Genomic DNA, 17,490 nt, shown 5'->3' with positions numbered 1-17,490 from the left:
CTGGATATAAATGATAGAAAACTCATGCTTAGAGTGGGTGAGGAAACAATGACGTTTGAGATGAATGTAGCAACTGGAGTAAAAAAGGAAAATCCAGCTGCAAGTGTTGAGTGGAGTGTGAAAAGCGCGAATGAGAAGGTCCCAGTTGTCACGCCCCAAACCTGGGAGCGAGACTGGCACCCGGTGCCTCACCTAACCCAGCGTACCAATTTGCGACTAAGGGACTCTGAAAATATAATGTCACATTTTGGCCTTGGGCCACCTTGCAAGACAATTTGTGAAGCAAAATATAAAAGTGAATGGAAACTAGCGCTCACTAAATGTAAGGACCCGTAAAAATTTAAACCAAAAACTTGGGGTTTCGTGGTGCTAAGTTAGATTCCTGCGTTACTATAGTAGAAAATTCTTCGCCGCAGTTCGAAATTTTTGGATTGAACAGTACCCTACGGACTGTGAGGAAAATATTTCGCAGAAGAGCGCATTTTTGTGGCCCATTATGCGGCCGCATAATCACTCTGTGGATCGCATAATGGCCGCAGAGTGAAGCAGTAAATTTGGCCAACTTAAGGTCTTTTTTGCGGTCGATTATGCGACCGCATATCGATCGCATAATCCCTCTTGAGTTTTTGCGGAGGGAGTTATGCGGTGTATTATGCGACCGCAGAACGAGTTTGCGGACCGCATACTGGTCGCATACCTAGGCCGTAAGTTCAGGCCCTTGAGGGACATTTATGCGGTCACTTTGCAGACCGCATAACCATTATGCGGTCACATATGCGACCGCAGACCTGTATCGGGGCACCATTTTTTTAATTTAAAACTCGACCTCCATTCCGTTAAAACACCCCATCTAGTCTATTTTGAGCTCATTTCTGATATTTCTAGTGTGAGAGAGAGAGGGTTCTAGAGGGAGGAACTAATTTTCATCAATCAATCTTCATCCATCACTCAAAGCTTGGAAATACTCAAGTAGAGCACTCAATTTCTTCATCCAAAAAGGTAAGACTTCATCACCCCAGCTCTTAATTTCAAACATAGCTCTAATGGGGTATTAATAAGATGGTCCATGGGTGGGAGGGTTATTTATCTTGCATGCATGTGATAAATAGAGTGGGAAAAATAAGAAGTGAACTAGAACCATGAATGTTTTCCTAATTTTAGATTCAATTTGTATATTGCTTAAATAGATTGAGGTTGCTAAGGGTTCCGAAAAATTGTAGAGTCTAAAGAAATGCAATTGAGGTATGTAAGGCTAACTCTCTTCTTCCTAGAATTGAACTCCTGGTGTCTGAATATTTGGTATAAGTTTCGACTTGATCATACTAGAATTGTTTGTCTTAGTGTGTTGGGTTGGAAGATTCATGTTCCCTAAATGTTTTACATGTTTACCATGTCATAATGCTATTTGAGAACATGACTATGATTTTCCAAGCTCCTTCCATTATGTGTGAAATGCCTTATATGATGGTACTTATCGACACGAATGATGACGTTATTTGATTGAATAAAAAGGGAAAGGCTTGAATTGTAAAATGTGCCCAAGTTCCAAGAACTATTTAATAAATGAGGCTGTTTGTGCCATGTAATGAAAGATGGGAAAGAGATGTGAATTGAGTGAACAAGTGGAAGAGGTTATGTCTCAAGTGAGATGGCTTAGCCGATCGGGCCGAGATCGGACGCCATGCCGTACACATGGTGGAATTTGTATTGGAACTATTTATTTACATTGTGGATATGGATATGTCTTACTTGGTATGGCTTAGCGGTCAGGCCGAGACCGGACTCCGTGTAAAAACATGGTGGCATTATGAGTTGTGGCTTTGGCACTAAAGATTATTAATCTAAAAAATGGAAAGATTGAATTGGAAACTATGTGAACCTTACTTGGTGTTTTCTTTGTATTTCTATGAAGTACTTATTGATTATTATGACTGCCTTCTCTTTGTTTCACTGTTCATTCTACTAAGATTAGTGTTTGCCTTACATACTAGTACTATTCGACAGTACTAACATTCCTTTTGTCGGGGACGCTACATCTTTGAATGGATGTAGGTGGTTCCATCGCAGATAGTGCCGATCGCAGATAGTGGTGCTCTCTTTCTCTCCTCACAACAGTTTTGGTGAGCCCCATTTCTCCCAGGGGTCATGTAGTCCTTCTTTTGTATAAGTTTTCATATTTTGAGGTATAGTCAGGGCCTTGTTGCCGGTATTGTCATGTTGCTCTTTTGTACCCTTAGAGGCTCCGTAGACGTTTTTGTGGGTCATGTATGTATGTTGGGGCGGTCGTTGGATTGAGTTGAATTTTGGAAACTTAACTATGGCATAATGCATATAATGAAAAATGAACTAGCAACTTTTATATATTTATATAAGTGATCTCTCCCATGTTTTACAAATGGTGACGCATTCCCTTTTTGGATCATGAATGAGTCGGGTAGGAAAGGTTTACCAGGCTTGCTCGACCGGGTTCAATCGGTTGAGCATCAGCCGCGCTCCCCGAGGTTGGGGCATGACACTAAACATCAATATAAAGTTGGGCCAACAAGGCCGTCATAACTACTACAACTGACAAACCACCAAAATATACATACCAGGCCTACAAGCCCAACATAGTGCACTAACTGACAAGATATGTCTACAAGCCTCTACTGATGGATATATTATGATCGGAATAGGGCCTCGACCTACCTATAACATGTACACATACATACAGAAGATGTACACGAAAACCTAGACCCGATAACTCCGAAGGACGTGGAGCTTACTGATCAGGCTGAACTCTGGAAACACCTACTGAGGAGGTCTACCCCTGTCTATCTGAACCTGCACACATGAAATGCAACGTCCCCAGAAAAAGGGACGTCAGTACAAAATAATGTACCGAGTATAGAAGGCAATAACATAACTAAAAGTTGAAACTGAACTGATAATATACTAACTGAAAGTAACTGGGAGTCAAAGATGATCTGGAGATATACTTACCTGCTGATACTGACTAAACTCCTTCAACATAGTAAGTAAAATAATTGTTCGGCCTTATAAGGCTCGGTATATATAACTGCTCTGCCGTAGTAGGCTTGCTCATAGGCATTCATAGGCGCTCGGCCATACTAGGCTATGTATCTCGGCCATGCGGGCTCGCTCATAGGCGCTCGGCCATAGTAGGCTCGGTATATAACTTACCATCTGATTAGAGGTTGCCCAATAGGGGCCTGCACATCGATTATAGCTCGATTGTAATTAAAATACTGTAATACTATATATATAGGCTCTCTGCTCTCTTTACTGGAAGAAGACAATTCTCAATTGAATATGAAGTCCCGATAAGGAGAATACTGTAATTTATGAGACTAAGATAATGTATATAAATTCGGGAGTATGAACTTCTCTTTATGCCTTGTTATCAAACATATATAATTACGAAATCATGCCAACATGAAGGAAGGGTTTAGCCTTAACATACCTTATCACAATCTTTCCAATCACCAAGTTGAACTCGCCTCTTCTCACCTTAATCTACAACAATGATAATAATACTATCATTAAGTTACGAAAGGTACAACTATCGCACAACGAACGACAAGCTTATTTTGTATTAAAACAGACAACATCTCCCCTATAATCCTTACTTCCTCCAAATTCAAGATAACACCAACAACACCAAAAATAATAATAACAACATATATACATTATTTTCCAACCTTATGTATGCCACATAATACTACAAAACAGCCCAACACGCCCTAATCTCTTCATACACAAACTGACCATCGTAGCAGTGTCAACAACCCGAAAATGTTACGACGAACGACCAGACCAACATCCTGCATTTATGTGGTATTTATCCACACCCTTCCTCCTACAAAACTCCAAAAAACAATAGTAAATCACGCAGCCTAACAACAACATCAAACAGTCCACAAAACAATCCACAAAACAGTCCGCTACAAGTGAATAACTCGAACTCATGGCTTCCGATCACCGTCCCGTGAGTTCTTACAAATATAGAACAACTTACTATGCATCTAAAGTAGAAACGAATGGATGAAATAGAGCAGTAAACGTACCTTATTTGTTGGATAACTCAGCTCCTATCTTGGTTCTTCAAACTCTAGGATTTACCTCCAATTAGAACTTGAAAGGGAGATAAAATCAATTGGGGTTTGTGAGAAATTTTTGGGAGGATTTTTGCAGAGATTAAGTCTGGTTATTTTTCCCTATTATCAGCCTAATATATGAAGGGGATAGGCATTTAAAAAGTCCTCTTTGAATGACCCGAACTGGCCCATGTTTGGACGACCCGAACTGGCCCAGTTTTGGATTCTCGTTTAAGCAAGTATGTGACAGTCTGCGCAGTCTCGCAAAAATACCCATATCTCTCTACTCCGATATCGTATTAACAAACGGTTTAATGTTTTGGAAAATAAACTCATAGATATTTAATTTTATGGGTGGAATACCCCATAACTCTAATTATATTGGGAGAAAATCGCAGTTACATTTGACCCAAAGATTCAGTAAAACTTATGAACGTAACTTGTGATGACTTTCATCGACTTTTGTTCCACCATTCGCTTGACTTCAAAACATAACACACGACTATCATACTAATAACATAACTCATAACATAATCTACTTATCATGTTAAACACCATGGTCTCACCCCAAACGTACATGCTATAACATTCCCGACTTGTCGACTTTCAACGAAACATTATTTTCTTCAATTCCTTTAGCTTCTGAACCTTCCAACCCTTTTTGTACTTGTTGTTCATGATCTTCAATATTTTTAACTTTAGAGGTAACATGATTAACTTGCTTTATATATTTTTAAAGATGATCTTATTTTTGGGTCCTACATTAGTTTGCTCACGACGCAGTTTTACGTACGAAAATATAGGGTATAACACCAGTGATTGAGAAAGATAAGTGTGGGGTGTACCCAAATAAGGCTGAGAATAATCTATCTACATGGATGTGTGCATTGGTTTGGGCGTGTGGAATGGAGCTCGACTTCGACTCAGACCTGACTGAAAATTCAGGGGAGTTTCCTTTACCTTATGCTTTTTAATTGTATGTCATGGAGACATGCCACAACTTAAAGTGTGGGGTGGGGAAAATTGTATGTTGTATGTATATGTGTTAGTAATTTAGTTTTGTTGTTTTAGTAGCTAAAGATAGAAAAATGAGAAAAAACCATAAAAAATTAAATTTTTGACTTTTTCCGACGATGGATATCATTTGGCGGGTTTCTTGAGGGATTAAAGTCGAAAGAAAAAGGCAAAAAGATTTTCTTTTGTTAGGTAGTGTAATAATTTTCCCTTGATTTGTTTTGTGTCGCAGTTCTTTTTCAAGGGTTTTGTTTGAACCGGGTGTAGTTAGTTTTTATTTTGTTAGGTGTAGGAACCATTGTGCTATGATTTGAATTGAAAGAAATATCTCTTGACTTGGTTATGCCTTGAGAATAGTGAGTGCTTTAGTTGTGACACTTAGGCTCAGTTTTTGACTCTTGCATAAGTACTTTAAATTGTATGATTTTAACTTTGCTTAACTGCCTGGACTAGAGTGTCTTGATAGTCCAATCTTGAGTGAGTTATGTGCCATGTGTGTGTGAGGTTTTGTTGTATTATGTGCTAGAACTTGCCCCGTGTGTTTGCAACGCGAAATGGTAGTTTTGTTCAATCTTTGAAGTGATATAGACGTTTCTTTGTTGAGTCAATTATATGTTATTACCCACCTAATTGTGATGTGTCTTAGTTAACCCGGTTGAGCTTGTAATCTTGTTTATTTGGCAACCACATTGCAAGCCCTACTCATTTGTTTGAATTGACTATCTATTTGAACCTTGTACCTCTCGTAAGCACTTGAAATTGTATGAACTTTGTAAAAGTTGAAGTGTGGGGTGATTGGGTTGGTTTTTGAGTGGAGCTAATGAAATAAGGATAAAGGTGCATTGATTTGAAAAAAACTAAGAGCCACTTAAATTGAAAAAATAAAATAAACTAAAATAAATATACATAGTGTATTGTTGTAAAACATATTCTTTGATAAATGGTAACTCTTGCTGTATTTATGCTTAAAGAAGTTGGGAGTTAATGTAAATTGATGTGAAGGTGGAGTATTGATTTGACATAAATATTGGGTTTTGAACAATGAAATGTATGTATTAAAGTGCTTAGGGAAGTGTAGTCACTCTTATATCTAAATGTATCCTACTTGTCCCGCATCCTATATTACAACCAGCTAAAGTCCTACTTGATCCTTGACTGAATGAGCTCGATTAGTAGAGCAGTACACTACGTGCAAGCCTATGGTTCATATTTTGTGGCATATGAATGTTGTTTCTGAAAGTGAGTGAATTATTTCTATATTGAGTTCCTGATTGTTGTTAAATTTGATGGTGTGTGGAACTACTCTCTATTGTCGTGAGGGCACTTGATTCATAAAGGAAAGGTAATGTCGTTGACCTCTGTGTTAGAGTAAGTGAGCGAGTTATAAATAATGTGTGGTACTTGTGAGGCAAATCTTGAACCTAGGATGTTACACTACTATGCTTAGTCTATTTTAAATATTCTTGGTTTAATGAGTTAAGGGAGTTGCTAAATAAGGTCGTGTCTTTATAAAGAGTAGCGGGGTGGTGATGGTAGGCTATAATCTCGTGTTTTAGTCGCTTATTGCACTCAAATTTACTGCACTTTAATTGAGTTTGAGCTTTAATCGCTAGTATTCTGCACTAATTGTGTACTTTATGCCTTGTAGGAGGATTCCGAGCTATGTAAATGTTATGTAGCTAATTAGAGTGATTTGGAGCTTTGAAATATGAGTAAAGGCCCAAGGAATTAAGCCAGGATCGCGTTCGGGGGTCAGAGACCGATCTTGGATATCGAAAAGCGAGCAAAACAAATTACTCTAAGAATTCACTACAGCCGCGACTGCACATTTTTTTGTTCCTCTCAAATTAAAAGCTGTCTGGATTTCCCCACAACCGCCCTGCCTAGCGCGTTGCTCCATGTGGTGCGCCTATGTATTTTTTACAGAGTATTTTCCGAATTCAGGTAGGAAAAGTTATTTTCGTTCGGGCCTGACCCTACTTAGTATAAATACATGGAAAAACATTATTTTTGGTACTTTTGACATATCTTAGACCTAAGTAAGCCAAGGACGAGGTGGAGAAGAAAAAGCTCAAGGATTTTATCATTCAATCCTCACTCAAGACAAGAGTTTGGATTGTTTTATGTTTTCCTCTAACTTAAACATTGTTAAGATGAATTACTCCATATCCATAGAGTATTTCTCTTTAGGGTTTGTGTGATGACCCAAAAGGTCATCATATATTTTAGAATGGGTAAAAAGATTTTGGTTCGAACCTCGGGTTTTGACCAAGCGGGCCCGGGGTCGATTTTTCGATTTTTTGGAGGAACATTTTGGAAATTTAATTTATGAAATATAATTGATTCCTTTAGCAATATTTGATATTATTGAGTCATTTTTGAATAGATACGAGTAGTTTGGAGGTGAATTCCAAAGGAAAAGCTGTGATTGAGAATTAAGTGGCCTTCGGAGCAAGGTAAGTATCGTGTCTAACTTTTGCTTGAGGGAATATGTATTATGTGTTCATTTGCTACGTGTTTGGTTGTTAAATACGACGTATAAGTGAGGTGACGAGTATGTATGCATCGTTGTCGAGTCATAGCATGCGAGTGAAATTCTATTCTTGTCTATTTTGTAGCCTTAAATTCTACTATCCATTCTTAGCGGGTTATTTGAAATGTTGGGTGACTCATATCTGGTTTCACTGAGATTTGGTAACTTTCGAATATTAATTCAAGGTTGAGATTACAATGTGCTATTGATTATGGGTAAAATACTGGTTTCTTTGTGATACTCTTATCTATCCGTTATTATTGATTTTGTGATTGGTGAGGAGGAGTGTAAAGCACGAAGGGTGATGCCGTGCAGTTTTCCTTGCTGTTTTAATTGCTCAATTTGTTTAAGGATTTTCTGTTTAATTCTGTCTTTTCATTATTCTCACCCTTTATGTTGTATTCCCCCACTGTATGTTCCCTTCCCATTATTTTTATGTTATTTCTTTATTTACTATTGTTGCCAGTAGCATGATTATATTGTTCAGGTTATATGTGGGTGTCTTGTCCTAGCCTCGTCACTACTTCGTCGAGGTTGGGCTCGACACTTACCCGTACATGGGGTTGGTTGTACTGGTGCTGCACTCTAAGTTTTCTACGCATATTTTGATACCGTCTCAAGTTTATCGAGATTTGCTATTGGCCCGCTATCCGGAGACTCAAGGTAGATCTGTCGGCGTTCACAGACCTTGAAGTCCCCGTCTATCTTTTATGTCCTACTATTTTCTTTCATTTAGACAGCTGTATTTCTTTCAGGCTATTACTTGTAGTAAATTCTAGAATGCTCGTAAATTGTGACTCCAGATCCGGGTGGTAGTAATTAATACAGTTTTATAATATTCCATACTTATTATATTTTATCTTAGTTAATTATTTTTATTTACTGAATGGAAATAAGGAATTAGTTTAACAATTTTCTAACGTTGGCTTGCCTAGCAAGTGAAATGTTAGGCGCCATCACGGTCCCGTCGGTGGGAAATATTGGGTCGTGACAGTTGGTATCAGAGCACTAGGTTGCTTAGGTCTCACGATTCACGAGCAAGCTTAGTAGATTCTGGAGGATCGGTATGGAGACGTCTGTGCTTATCTTCCAGAGGCTATGAAGTTTAGGAACAAGTTTCACTTATATTCTTCTTTGTCGTGCGATTTTGCTTTCTCAATACTGATTGAACTCTTCTACTCTTATTCTCTCATAGATGGCGAGAACACGTACTGCTTCCTCAGCTGAGCAGCAGCCAGAGCCTCCAGTTACAGCTCATACGCGGGGCAGAGGTCAAGGCCGAGGCCGTGCCAGAGGCCGAGGCAGAGACAGGTTTATCAAGCTCTTTCCTGTTTACTTCAGTGGTGTTCCTTCAGAGGATCCCCAGGAGTATCTTGACAGTTGTCACGAGGTTCTACGGAACACGGGTATAGTAGAGACCAATGGGGTCGATTTTGCTGCATTTTAGATGACTGGTTCTGCCAAGAAATGGTGGAGAGATTACTTGTTGACCAGACCAGCTGGGTCACCTGCTCTTACTTGGGATCAGTTCTCTCAGCTCTTCATTGAGAAGTTTCTGCCTATCATATTGAGAAAGGAGCATCGCCGTCAGTTTGAGCGTCTCCAACAGGGCAGTATGACTGTTACTCAGTATGAGACTTGTTTTATGGATTTGGCTCGTCATGCCATTCTTATGCTTCCCACCGAGAGAGAGAGAGGGTAAGGAGGTTTATTGATAGACTTGCACAGCCTATCAGATTGCAGATGGCTAAGGAGACGGGGAGTGAAATTTCTTTTCAAGCGGCTGCTAATGTCGCCAGACGAGTCGAAATGGTTCTTACTCAGGGAGGTCAGGGGTCTGGCAAGAGTCCTCGTCATTCCGGTGAGTTCAGCGGTGCCTCATCTAGAGGCAGGAGTACTTTTGGTAGAGGCCATTGTCCCAGGCTGTTTCATTCAGCGCTCTAGGCATCCCACGGTGCCTCAGGTAGTCGTGGCCCTCAAATGCATTATTCCGACCAGCTAGCCTACAGTGCACCACCAGCTCCTTTTAGTGAACCTCCACTCCAGAGTTATCAGGGTGGTTATTCAGGTCGACATGGTCAGTTTCAGGGTCAGCAGTCACAACAGCCGAGGTTATGTTATACTTGTGGTGATCCGAGGCACATTGCTCGATTTTGCCTTCGGGCAACGGACAACTCACAACATCAGAGTTCTCGTGCCATGGTTCCGGCACTAGTTGCTGCACCACCTTCTTAGCCAGCCAGAGGCAGGGGTCAGGCAGTCAGAGGTAGGGGCCAGACAGTTAGAGGTGGAGGTCAAGCCGTTAGAGGTGGAGACCAGCCAGCTAGAGGCCGTCCTAGAGACGTAGTTCAGGGTGGTGGGTCCCAACCCCAGTGTTATGCTTTCCAAACCAGTCCTGAGACTGAGTCATCTAACGCTGTTATCACAGGTACTGTTTAAGTTTGCAGTAGAGATGCTTCAGTTCTATTTGATCCGGGATCTACTTACTCCTATGTGTCATCCTATTTTGCTTCCTATTTGGCTGTGCCCCGTGATTCTTTGAGTGCTCCTGTGTATGTGTCCACACCAGTGGGAGATGCTATTGTTGTATATCATGTTTATCGTTCGTGTGTGGTCAACATTGGGAGTCTTGAGACTCGTGTAGATCTTCTACTTCTCGACATGGTTGATTTTGATGTCATACTGGGTATGGATTAGCTATCACCTTATCATGCTATATTAGATTGTCACGCCAAGACGGTGACCTTAGCCTTGCAAGGGTTTCCTCGATTAGAGTGGAGAGGGAATCTTGGCCATTCTGCCAGCATGGTTATCTCTTATGTGAAGGCTCGGCATATGGTCGAGAAGAGGTGTCTAGCTTATTTAGCTTATGTCCGCGATTCTAGTACAGAGGTTCCTTCCATAGATTCGGTGCTGGTTGTTCGTGAGTTTCCAGAGGTGTTTCTTGCAGACCTGCCAGGAATGCCACCCAACAGGGATATTGATTTATGCATTGATTTGGCTCTGGGCACTCAGCCTATTTCCATTCCTCCATATATCATGGCCCCATATCATGGCCCCACCAGAGTTGAAAGAATTGAAGGAGCAGTTGCAAGATTTGCTTGATAATGGATTCATTAGACTTAGTGTCTAGCTTGGGGTGCACCTCTGTTGTTTGTGAAGAAGAAAGATAGTTCGATGAGGATGTGTATAGATTATCGGCAGTTGAACAAAGTCACCATCAAGAACAAATATCCATTGCCGATGATTGATGATTTATTTGATCAGCTTCAAGGTGCCAAGGTATTTTCAAAGATTGATTTGAGATCTGGCTACCATCAGTTGAAGATTAGGGCATCCAATGTACCTGAGATAGCTTTCCGGACTCGGTATGGGCATTATGAGTTTCTAGTGATGTCATTTGGGCTAACAAATGCCCCAGCAACATTCATGGATTTGATGAACCGGGTGTTCAAACCCTACTTGGATTCCTTTATGGTTGTGTTTATTGATGATATCTTGATCTACTCCCACAGTCGAGAGGAGCATGAGCAACACCTTCGGATCGTTCTTCAGACTCTGAAAGACAGCCAGTTATATGCTAAATTCTCAAAATGGGAGTTTTGGTTGAGTTCAGTTGCTTTCTTGGGTCACGTTGTATCAGTAGGGGGTATTCAGGTGGATCCTAAGAAGATTGAGGCAGCCCATAACTGGCCTAGACCCATATCAGCTACAGAGATCCGTAGTTTCCAGGGTTTGGCGGGCTATTACCGTCGATTTGTGGAGGGGTTTTCATCCATAGAAGCTCTGTTGACTAGATTGACCCAGAATGGTGCCCCGTTCAGGTGGTCAGACGAGTGTGAAGCGAGCTTTCAGGAGCTCATGATAGCTTTGACTACGGCACCGGTATTGGTGTTACCCACAGGTTCACGATCTTATACAGTATATTGTGACGCATCTCGTATTGGTCTGGGTGCAGTATTGATGCAGCGTGGCAAGGTTATACCCTCGAATTATAGTTTTTAGCAAGGAAAAAAGAAAAACCTTGTATGTTAGAAGCTAAGGCTTAGTGGTTAGGATTTATTGTAAGGGCCAAACGATCGTATGAATCGTGCTCACATAGTCCACTCTAGCCATGATACAAGTTTTTATGCGCTTTCGATCATGTTATTTACACACTGAGAAATGAAAGAAGTTTCGCCTTGCTACTACGCATTTTCTTGCTTCTTTAATTCCGGATCCTAAGAGACCACGGGCTATCCCTACTCGGGGACTATCAAGCCCAAGGGCTACTCCAACTCGGGGACTGTTGCCCGAAGAAAGTTCGGACAACTCGGGCTATCGAATCCTGGAAGCACCAAACCTATTAGGCGGTGCCCAAATACAAAAGGCTACGGCTACCCTAAGAACGGCTCGGAGATGTCCAAAGCTCGTAATCAGAAAGTAAGGCCTTTATCAAAACTCGAAACCTGCTAAAAGGTTACCTTACCCTCGGCAAAAGCATCGTCTAAAATCACTTAAGCATCTTGAAAACTTTTGGTCACACCGAGGTTTCAAAGCCTCGAGCAAACAAAGTTGTATTGAGGTCGGGCTCCGTTCAGACCTCCGAAAAATGAATGCCCCATAACTACATTTGATTCTATTTTAAGGCATCAAAAATATTACATGAATAGAAATTATAAAAAGATGCTGGAAAAGTAAAGACACGATATTGCCAGAAAGGGAAAATTTCATATATATTCCGAAATATATTTACAAAGGCCCAATAAAAATGGCCTTAAAATAAACAAAAAAGAATAGACCTGAGGGAAAGCAAAACGGGTACTGAGGCATCTACACCTGGTCTTCACCGGGGCCTGACTCGTCACTAGAACTGTTGGAGTTCTCAGATCCCTCGGAGCCTTCGGCACCCTTAGGCTCGTAAAGCTCCTTTGCCTCGGCCTCGAGCATCTTAGCTTCCTCGATCTTGGCCGATAAATTGAAGCCTCAGGCATGGATCTCTTTGTGGGTCTCCCTTTGGGACAACCGCTTCATGTCTTCAGCCTTCGTCTTTAGGCAGGTCTCGGCTGCCTCCACACCGGCCTTGTACCGAGACACCATTTCCTCGTCATTAGTGAAGGTTGTGTCCAATTTGGACTTTAATGCCTCATATTATCTTCTGAAGGCATCCCGCTCTGTGACAGCCGAGCTCATATGTGCTTGGAGATCATCATTCAACTGAGACCACTTGTCAGCTTTGTCCTTTGCCACCCATAGTTGGCTCTCAACTGACACCAACTCTGCCTTAGCAGTTTCCTTCTCTGAAGCCAGAAGGTCCATCATGACCTTCCACACTTCTGCCATGGCCTTGATCTCGTTCATCTCGGCTCGGAGTTGGTCGATCGGGTAGACCTTCTGTTGGACCTGCAAGGTTATGTTGTTAGTCACCACGACTAACTTCTTAGTTTTAGCTTCAAAGACCTTTATCTTTTCAACCAGGTCGGCATGTTCTCGTTTTATGATCGAGGTCTCCTTCTGAACTTTGTCCAGCTCGCCCTGGAGGTCTTTAAGGGCCTTATCCTATTTCTCATTGAGAAGCATGTGCATGTCCTTCTTCTGGACCTATTCTTTGAGCTCAAACTCGAGCTGGCTGGTTTCCAAGCGGTACCAGAGGAAGAATTCGTGATGGAGCACTGAAGCCTGTAAAATAGTGGAACTAGTAAGGGACATCAAGGGAAAACTTAAGCAGGATTCATGAAGGGAGTATAAAAGTGTAAGAATCTTACCCGGTTCAGCGCCTGTTGCGCCTCGTTAAAAAGACTTGACGTGCCTACCTCGTTCAACTTTGCCTGGTCCTCCTCGGTCACCAGACATCAAAGGTATCTGGCTACCCCAACCAGAGCAGACAGAATCTAGGGATCCTCCAAGAGTGTGAGAACAACCGTCCTCTTGCGCTCGGGGTCCACGCTCGGTGCAAGGAATTACTTCACCAATCTTAGTTTTGTACTTGGCCCGTTAGCTCCCAAAGGCACGTCCTTTTTCGATATCTCCAGGTGACCCAGCCCGGAGAAATCTTCCAATGTGGACATGTCCATTCCATTTAAGAAGGAGTAGATATGTCTATCATACCGGTAGCCTCCTTTGGAATAGAAACGGCTTCTTGGGAGTTCACAGTCCCCATCTCCACTTCGGCCTCTCGAGTCGGAAGGGGATCAGCCTCATGGCTCCTTTCCTCGGTTGCCGCCCACTCCCCAGCAGAGGTCGATCCACTGGTGACAAAGATGACAACTTCTTCAGGCTCATCCATGAGCTGGTGAAGCAAGTCGGAATCCGGTACCCTGGACTTAGTATTCTTCTTAGGCATACGAGCCCAGGTGGCTTCCTTGTTTTTTATCTTCAACTCGAGATTTGAGGAATATGACGATTTTCTTTTCCTTTGCTTCTCCTCCACGGTAGCCCGGGGTTGTCCCGAGCCTAAGTTTGGTGGTCTTAGGAAAACCTATAAAGGAAAAGAGAAGGTCAACATCATGTAAGCATGGGTATGTAGTAATAACTATTTAGGGGAGAGCCATACCATGAGAACGGGCCTTCCATTTGCTCTTCAAAGTTTTGCGCCACGTGCGCTCGTAGTATGAGATCTGTTGGCAGAACCCTTCGATCCACTCCTTGAGTCGGGGGACCACATTAGGAACCTGAGTAATAACTGCACGACCATAAATACTGGCGATGAGAGAAAAAATGAAGGGAAATTGACACCTAAAGAAAGACTACACTTACGAGATGTCTTCCACTTTTCGGGGAATGGCAGGAACTCGAGAGGGATCGGGTCTTCATTCTTTACCCGAACAAAATGCAATTGCCAACCTTGGTCTCGTTCCTCGTCGATGCTGGAAAAAGGGGCCTTGCTAGCTTTACAAACAAGCTTGATTAGTCCCCCTCGAAAAATTCAAGGATTGTACAGACGAGGTAGGTGGTCGAGGGTGAATTGAGGAGATTTAGTGTTGTTCACGAAATGGCATACCTCTTGCAAAAGGCCCGGGACGAGTTTATTTTCCCGAGGCACACCTCGTACCTCTTACAAAAGGCCAGTATTACTGGGTCTACCGGGCCCAACGTGAAGGGGTAAGTGTAAACACTTAAATACCCCTCCACGTAGGTAATGATATCATCCTTAAGCCCAGGAAAAACCACGTCTTTGCCTTCCCATTTACAGTCCTCTCGGACTATGGGAAGGGTATCCTTAGTGATTGAGCATATGTATCTCCATGCTCCTTTACCTCGGTATTGTTTGACGGAGGCCTTCTCGACCTTGAAATTGTCCCTGATAGAACAGCCCCCAGGTATGAAGATTTTCATAGGAGGCTCTGGAAGCACCTCAGGGACATCTACCTCAACATCTGCGGCCGAGTGGGAAGTAAAAAGGGTCATTTGCTATGGTACAGACTTGGAAGTTTTGGCCATTGTAAATCTGGGAAAGTATATGAAGATTTGAAGAAGGCGTATGAAGATTTGAAGGTAAGAAGTGAAGATATGAAGATATGAAGTTCTGGGTTAAAAATCCAAGAAACAAACGCGAAGGTTTGAAGATTAAATATGAATATGTAAAGGTTCAAGAAGTGAGGTATGAAGATTTGAGAAAGTTGAAAGCCTTTATAAAGTCAAAGGTAAGAGCTAGGATCAGAAAGTAAAAGAAGTGAACAGGGTCGAAGCTTTTATAGGGGGAAATGTAATTAATATGCGACGTTTCACATTCAAAAGCAATCAGCTAATGATCAACACGTGTCCAAAGTCAGAACGCCGTGACTGATGGGACGTTTCGGCTTATCCGTCATCTCGGTTGTAACGTGCGAAGGAAGGAACCGGGGTTCATCTACCGTTTCCCATAGTTTAGGCAAACCTACTCTCTGGGAAACGAGGGGACTATCTGTATACTAGTAGAACCTGGGGCAACATACACCCTGATTTTTCGGTGGGTCAAAATAAAGCAAGGATATGAATACACGAATCGAAATTAAAGCTGAGAACTTCTTGTACCAAGGCCCGAACGGAATGCTCGCCATCGGACTTGATAAAACAATGCACCCCGGACTCGGAATGGGTTCTGAGACTCCGGGAAGCACATGAACAGTTGTAGGCGACGGATAAAGGGTCGTGATATCCAGGACCAACCGGTTATCACTGTGCGGATCTCGCTCGATGGATGTTACAAATTAGTAATTAACGAGAGAGGGGGAGTTTTACCTTTTCTAGACTTATACTAGAGGTTAACTCTCTTACTATATAAAGGGGAAGTTTTTTCCTTGATAAGACATATTGTAACATGCATATGAAGGCAATACAAACCTATTTCTCTGCTTTGTAGTTATTGAAAAGTTCTTATTTAATTGTTGTTCTTCATAGACATCTAGCTTCGAACCAAGGGTCCAATCGAGGGCAAAATCATTGTTCAACGCAAATTCAAGCTCAGACGTAACATAATAATTGGTTTGGTTATTCATTCTGTATTTAACTCGTTTATCAAATATTCTTGATTATTTGTATTAAATTAATCCACATATCCTTAAAACCGTGCATAAATTCAATTATTATTCGTTTTAAGGGTAAACAACGTTAATTCCAATTTGAGTATAAAAATCTCCCAAAAGAGAATACATAAACAAAGTCCCTACATAAGCAGAAAAAAGGTACAACTCTAGAATAACTTTACAACAAAGAACTAAGATTTGAAAATAATAGACATGGCACACTGGTAAGGTACAAGTTCACTGTCTGCTTCATTAGTCACGTTAAAGCTTCAGAAAACTGCACAGTGTTTGCTCGCAAATTCACTCTTTGAATGCTCTCAATCTTTTGTGTATTTTCTCTCAGTGCAGAACATGATTGCGTGCAAAATGAAGACTTAGATAATATGTAGAGTTATTGATTTCGAATGGCTCATATTGACGGCTCTAAGCGAAAGATTGTAACAAAATACCAATCTTCACGAAAGAATAATATTTATTAAGTTATGTATAGTATGAATCTCGGTTAATATAATGGTTTGTGAAGGGATATTTAATTTAAAATGGTATAAAAGCCTATCAATATTATTATGATATTTGTCATGTGAAATCAGATATCGCAATATGAATAGGAAAATATATCTTAAAAGATGAAACAATAAAGAGAGAGTTATGTTTTACAAGGCAAATATCTAGACCAAAATGTTTGAATCAACCATGGAAATGAAGAAGAAAAGTGAAGCAGGCGAGCAAAATTAGGAATTTTCACTTATGGCATTAACTGAAAGAATTGTACAGAGGTGTAGATGCTGTAATATATAGCTCCACTAATTAACTAACTGGCCTACTCTAACAATAATTATAAAAGACTCCAACTTTGCCTTATTTGTAGATTGACCCCAAAACTAATCTAACATGCTATACTTCAATACTCCCCCTCAAGCTAGAGGATGAAGTATATTCAGCACACTCAGCTTGCTTAATAACAAATGATGTTGCCCAGAAGTTAACCTCTTAGTAAGTAGATCAGCCAACTGATCTCGAACAAAATGACAGTCAATTTCAATATGTTTAGTGCGCTCATGGAATATAGGATTGGCAACAATCCGCATAGCAGCCTTGTTATCACAATAGAGAGTAACAGGTCGAAGAACATGTACACCTCACTCTGCAAAAAGTCACAGTAACCAAGTGAGCTCAACAACAACAGTGGCCATACTTCTGTACTCAACTTCTGCATTGCTCCTAGATATGGTGTGTTGCTTCTTAGACTTCCAAGAGATCAAGGAGTCCCCAAGTTTGACCAGGTAGACACTAACAGATCTTCTAGTGACAGGGCAAGCACCCCAATTTGAATCACAGAATGCAGTAAGAGAATGCATAGGTG

This window comes from Nicotiana tomentosiformis, chromosome 9 (assembly GCF_000390325.3).
Source record: "Nicotiana tomentosiformis chromosome 9, ASM39032v3, whole genome shotgun sequence".
Classification (NCBI taxonomy): domain Eukaryota; kingdom Viridiplantae; phylum Streptophyta; class Magnoliopsida; order Solanales; family Solanaceae; genus Nicotiana; species Nicotiana tomentosiformis.
This window is presented reverse-complemented; position numbering follows the sequence as displayed.